Source organism: Bufo gargarizans, chromosome 3 (assembly GCF_014858855.1).
Source record: "Bufo gargarizans isolate SCDJY-AF-19 chromosome 3, ASM1485885v1, whole genome shotgun sequence".
NCBI lineage: Eukaryota > Metazoa > Chordata > Amphibia > Anura > Bufonidae > Bufo > Bufo gargarizans.
The window spans coordinates 546010399-546017404 of record NC_058082.1 but is presented as its reverse complement, the minus strand read 5'-3'; positions in this window follow the sequence as shown (position 1 = coordinate 546017404).

The following is a 7006-nucleotide window of genomic DNA, read 5'->3' as shown; positions in this document are numbered from 1 at the left end:
GCGTTTTGGGAAAGGATATACCTGTTTTTGCTATTGATTCCGTTCCACTTTCTCAGAAATCGTTAAAGGGCATAGTTCACAATATCCGTTTGATTGTGAGTGATACTCATGTTGAGGATGTGTCATGTTTCGTCCTAAGCGGGTTGCCTACTCCTCTAGTGTTGGGGCTACCCTGGCTCACTAAACATAACCCCACCATTAATTGGCAAGCGAGGCAAATAAATGGTTGGAGTGACTTTTGCAGAGAGAATTGCCTCACGACATCTGTTTCTGAGGTTTCTACTAAGACTGTACCATCTTTTCTCTCTGAATTTTCGGATGTGTTTTCTGAGTGGTGTTCAGGAATTGTCCCCTCACAGGGAGTACGATTGCCATATTAATCTCACCCCAGGCGCCAAGCTGCTTAAATCTCGTTTATACAATCTCTCCCAACCTGAAAGGGTCGCTATGCGTGCTTATATCTCTGAGAGTCTGAGAAAGGGACACATACGACCCTCGAAGTCACCTGTTGCCGCTGGTTTTTTCTTTGTTAAGAAGAAAGATGGTTCTTTAAGACCATGTCTGGATTTCAGGGAGCTGAACAGTATCACAATTAGTGACCCTTATCCGCTTCCTCTGATCCCGGACCTGTTTAACCAGATTGTTGGGGCTAAAGTTTTTTCCAAGTTGGATCTAAGAGGGGCATACAACCTGGTCAGGGTCAGAGAAGAAGACGATTGGAAGACGGCCTTCAATACCCCTGACGGCCATTTTGAGAATTTGGTTATGCCTTTTGGTTTGATGAATGTTCCAGCCGTCTTTCAGCATTTTGTGAACAGCATTTTTTATCATTTAACCACTTCAACCCCGCTAGCTAAAACCCCCTTAATGACCAGGCCACTTTTTACACTTCTGCACTACACTACTTTCACCGTTTATTGCTCGGTCATGCAACTTACCACCCAAATGAATTTTACCTCCTTTTCTTCTCACTAATAGAGCTTTCATTTGGTGGTATTTCATTGCTGCTGACATTTTTACTTTTTTTGTTATTAATCGAAATTTAACGATTTTTTTTCAAAAAAATTTCATTTTTCACTTTCAGCTGTAAAATTTTGCAAAAAAACCGACATCCATATATAAATCTTTCCCTAAATTTATTGTTCTACATGTCTTTGATAAAAAAAAAAATGTTTGGGCAAAAAAAAAAAAATGGTTTGGGTAAAAGTTATAGCGTTTACAAACTATGGTACAAAAATGTGAATTTCTGCTTTTTGAAGCAGCTCTGACTTTCTGAGCACCTGTCATGTTTCCTGAGGTTCTACAATGCCCAGACAGTAGAAAACCCCCACAAATGACCCTGGTTTTTTAGGGGCCCTAAAGCGTGAGAAGTCTGGAATATAAATGTCTAAAAAGTTTTACGCATTTGGATTCCGTGAGGGGTATGGTGAGTTCATGTGAGATTACATTTTTTGACACAAGTTAGTGGAATATGAGACTTTGTAAGGAAAAACAAACAAACAAAAAAAAACTAATATTTCCGCTAACTTGGGCCAAAAAAATGTCTGAATGGAGCCTTACAGGGGGGGTGATCAATGACAGGGGGGTGATCACCCATATAGACTCCCTGATCAACCCCCTGTCATTGATCACCCCCCTGGTAAGGCTCCATTCAGACGTCCGTATGATTTTTACGGATCCACGGATACATGGATCGGATCCGCAAAACACATACGGACGTCTGAATGGAGCCTTACAGGGGGGTGATCAATGACGGGGTGATCAGGGAGTGTATATGGGTGATCACCCCCCTGTCATTGATCACCCCCCTGTAAGGCTCCATTCAGACGTCCGTATGATTTTTATGGATCCATGGATCGGATCCGCAAAACACATGCGGACGTCTGAATGGAGCCTTACAGGGGGGTGATCAATGACAGGGGGGTGATCAGGGAGTGTATATGGGTGATCACCCCCCTGTCATGGATCACCCCCCTGTAAGGCTCCATTTAGACGTCCGTATGATTTTTACGGATCCATGGATACATGGATCGGATCCGCAAAACACATGCGGACGTCTGAATGGAGCCTTACAGGGGGGTGATCAATGACAGAGGGGTGATCACCCATACAGACTCCCTGATCACCCCCTGTCATTGATCACCCCCCTGTAAGGCTCCATTCAGACGTCCGCATGTGTTTTGCGGATCCGATCCATGTATCCGTAAAAATCATACGGACGTCTGAATGGAGCCTAACAGGGGGGTGATCAATGACAGGGGAGTGATCAATGACAGGGGGGTGATCAGGGAGTCTGTATGGGGTGATCAGGGGTGATCAGTGGTTCATAAAGGGTTAATAAGTGACAAGGGGGGGGGGTAGTGTAGTGTAGTGGTGTTTGGTGCTACTTTAGTGAGCTGCCCGAGTCCTCTGGTGGTCGATCCAAACAAAAGGGACCACCAGAGGACCAGGTAGCAGGTATATTAGACGCTGTTATCAAAACAGCGTCTAATATACCTGTTAGGGGTTAAAAAAAATCACATCTCCAGCCTGCCAGCGAGCGATCGCCGCTGGCAGGCTGGAGATCCACTCGCTTACCTTCCGTTCCTGTGAGCGCGCGCGCGCCTGTGTGCGCGCGTTCACAGGAAATCTCGGCTCTCGCGGGAGGACGCGTACACAGGAAATCTCGGCTCTCGCAGGAGGACGCGTATATGCGTCCACCCAGAAGAGCAGGGCCGCCGGCAGGACGCAATCCTGCGTACGGCGGTGCTGAGGTAGTTAATGGGGAAATTTGTATTAGTGTATCTAGATGACATTTAGATTTTTTCTCCTGATTTCAAAACTCATAAGGACCACCTATGTCAGGTTTAGCTCATCCTGCAGGAGAATAAATTGTACGCTAAACTGGAAAAATGTGTGTTTGCGGTTCCAGAAATTCAATTTCTGGGGTTTCTTCTCTCCGCTTCTGGTTTTCGCATGGACCCCGAGAAGGTCCGCGCTGTGCTTGAGTGGGAGCTTCCTGAGAATCAGAAGGCGCTGATGCGTTTTTTGGGTTTTGCCAATTATTACAGGAAGTTTAGTTTGAATTATTCCTCTGTTGTTAAACCACTCACTGATATGACTAGAAAGGGGGTAGATTTTTCCTCCTGGTCAGTAGAGGCGCGTAAGGCCTTTTCTAGTATCAAGGAGAGTTTTGCTTCCGCTCCCATCTTGGTACAACCTGATATCTCTCTGCCCTTCATAGTTGAGGTGGACGCTTCTGAGGTGGGTGTGGGTGCGGTCTTGTCTCAGGGTCCCTCTCCCGACAAATGGCGACCGTGTGCCTTTTTCTCGAAGAAACTCTCCTCCGCAGAGAGAAATTGTGATGTGGGAGATAGGGAGTTGTTGGCCATCAAGTTAGCTTTTGAGGAATGGCGCCATTGGCTAGAGGGAGCCAGACACCCTATTACCGTGTTTACTGACCATAAGAATCTGGCCTACTTGGAGTCAGCCAAGCCTCTGAACCCGAGACAGGCCAGATGGTCTTTGTTCTTTTCAAGGTTTAATTTTGTTGTCACGTTCCGCCCTGGGGTTAAGAATGTGAAGGCGGATGCCCTGTCACGTTGTTTTCCGGGAGGTGGGAATTTTAAAGACCCGGGTCCCATTTTGGCTGGAGGTGTGGTGGTCTCTGCTCTTTATCCTGAATTGGAGGCAGAGGTTCAGGTAGCCCAGTCAGAGGCTCCTGATCTTTGTCCTCCTGGGAGGTTGTTTGTGCCTCTCGCTTTAAGACACAAGATTTTTAAGGAGCACCACGATACTGTCCTTGCTGGGCACCCGGGGACAAGAGCCACAGTGGATCTCATCGCTCGGAGATTTTTGGTGGCCGGCGCTTCGTAAGTCGGTTGAGGGTTTTGTGGCAGCCTGCGAGACCTGCGCTCGTGCCAAAGTCCCTCATTCACGGCCATCAGGTCCTCTTCTTCCGTTACCCATTCCTTCCCGTCCTTGGACACATCTGTCCATGGACTTCATTACGGACCTGCCTCGTTCCTCGGGGAAGACTGTGATTCTGGTGGTGGTGGACCGTTTTAGCAAAATGGTGCATTTCATTCCTTTTCCTGGCTTGCCCAATGCCAAGACGCTGGCGCAGGCATTTATTGATCACATTGTCAAATTGCATGGTATTCCTTCAGACATAGTCTCTGATAGGGGCACGCAGTTTGTTTCCAGATTCTGGAAGGCTTTCTGTTCTCGCTTGGGGGTTCGGTTGTCATTCTCTTCTGCTTTCCACCCGCAGTCGAATGGCCAGACAGAGCGCGTCAATCAGAATCTGAAGACATATCTGCGCTGTTTTGTGGTGGAGAATCAGGAGGATTGGTGTTCTTTTTTGTCCCTTGCTGAGTTTGCTTTAAATAACCATCGCCAGGAGTCCTCTGATAAGTCACCATTTTTTGGTGCATATGGGTTTCATCCGCAGTTTGGGACATTCTCTGGAGAGGGGTCTTCTGGTTTACCCGATGAGGACAGATTCTCCTCCTCTTTGTCATTTATTTGGCAAAAGATTCAGGGTAATCTGAAGAGGATGAGTGAGAGATATAAGCGTGTGGCGGATAAGAGACGTGTGCCTGGTCCGGACCTGAATGTTGGTGATCTGGTGTGGTTGTCTACTAAGAATATCAAATTGAAGGTTCCCTCCTGGAAGTTGGGTCCTAAGTTTATTGGGCCTTACAAAATCTTGTTCGTCATCAATCCTGTTGCCTACCGTCTTGATCTTCCTCAGACTTGGAAGATCCATAATGTTTTTCATAAGTCCTTATTAAAACCTTATGTCCAACCCATTGTACCCTCGTCTTTGCCTGGCATCAGAACGGGTGTTTAGTGCGGCAAGGGCCATAGTTACTTCAAGGAGAACTCGTCTTTCTGCCCAAAAGGTGGAGAGACTGACCTTTGTCAAGATAAATCAGGTGTGAATCAGCCAGGTTACCACCCACCAATGCCTGATGCATCTGATTAGATCATCCATGCCGCCTCACCCAAACCTTGAAAAAAAAGAGACCGTTTTCTTCTGGCTACCTGCATCAGCTACTACTCTGATGCTGCCATCCACCTGATGCCACACAAATCTGATGCCAAGTCCTCCTTCTTTCACCCACCTTCGACAGCAAGTACTGGTATTGCCACCCACTGCCCCACTCTGTCACTGGGTCACTTTGTGTTCTCCTGATGCTGCTGCCAACTCCACACTATGTCACCTTCGCACTCTGTGGTCTCCTGATGCTGCAATATACACAATATGTCACCTTGCCACTCTGTGGTATCCTGCTGATGCTGCCACCACCTCCAGACTCTTCCATTGTGCCACTTGGTGGCCTCCTCATACTGTTGCCATCTCCAGATTGGGTTATTGTGCCACTCGGTGGCCTTCTCTTGATGCTGCCGCAACCTCCAGACTTGGTCATTGTGCCACTCTGTGGCATTCTCTTGATGCTGCCGCAACCTCCAGACTTGGTCATTGTGCCACTCGGTGGCCTCCTCATACTGCTGCCAACTCCAGATGCAGTCATTGTGCCACTCGGTGACCTCCTTATAATGCTGCTAACTCAAGACTCGGTCATTGTACCACTCTGTGGTCTCCTCATGCTGCTTCCACCTCACCACTATGTCATGGGTCCACTCTGTGGACTTCTCATGCTGTTCCCACCCTCCCCACTTTATGACTGGGCCACTATTTTGCCTTTCGGCCTGGCTGACATAATTTATTTGACCTTTCTGCTGATCTGTCAGAAGGAAGGAAAAATGACACACACAACAGATCCTGTCTGTGTAACAGCTGTAAGGCCTGTATGGTCCCATCAGAATTGGCTTATGATTTGGTAGCCAAAAGCAGGAGTGGGTACAAAACACAGAAGACATGAAAATATTCCATTCACATGTCATCTCTGTTTTAGATTCACTCCTGTTTTTTTAGGCATTAGCAATACTAATGGATTATTGAGCAAATGCTGAGCGCGTGAAGGCTTATGCTCGACAGACAGGATCCGTTTTTTGTGGGTTATTGTTCTGATGGATCAAAGGAAGGGCAAATTAATCAGTGATGTCAATGCCAACTTACTGCTGACACCCTCTCCACTCTGTCGGGGGGGGCTCTACTTGTATAAGCGTTTAATAGAACAGGACATCTATGTGGAATCAGCTGACAACATTGTAAAAGGAGTGTGCTTCTTCTTTGCACTAACGTCGACCTGTAAGGCTGAGTTCATACTTGAGTTATTTGGTCAGCTTTGGTTCCGTGACTGCAAAAATAAGTGAAGTGTGCAGTGTTTCTGAGAGTGACGCCTGTCATCTGCATGTCATACAGACTTACAGTATTATTTCACTACCAAAACTGACTCCCTATGTGTGTACGCCGCAAATTTATTCGGAGCGGACCAAATTTTTCTAAAAAAATTCGCCAAACCAGCGAATCAAATTTTTTATAAATTCGCTCATCTCTAAATGGTTATGGGGGCTGTTATAAATTATTATATTATAACAATAATATGTTATATAATAACGTTAACACGGAAGAGAACAGTATACTGTATATATACTACAGAGAACAGTATAATATATATATAGTAGGAAAGCACAATGGGCCGTCATTGACGGAAGATATGCGTCACCGAGGTTCCTGGCCTCGGCGAGGTAAGAGACGGTAATTTTTAGTGTCAGCGGCAGCTAGTGCTGACTGGCACTATTGGTTATTTAGTGTGGCTGTAAAGCCGATCCGGGCCGGCTCTTACTGGGAGCAGCAAAAGTGAAGGGTGGGTGGCTGTTCCCCATGTTCCAGGCCAGGTTTTGGTTAGGGATATAAAACCCAGCCAGCAGTCTCACCCGGGTGTGAATTATCCTCCATCTGACAGTGGAGCTTTGCCAGTCTCTGTGTTGGGGCCTGAGAGTTTAGGGTTAGGGTCAGGATTAAAGCCTGCTATCTTGCTTGGATGAAAGCACGTGGACTTCTGTTTCACCCAAGGACTTATGTGTTGCTGCCTGATGTGAACAAACACCAGAC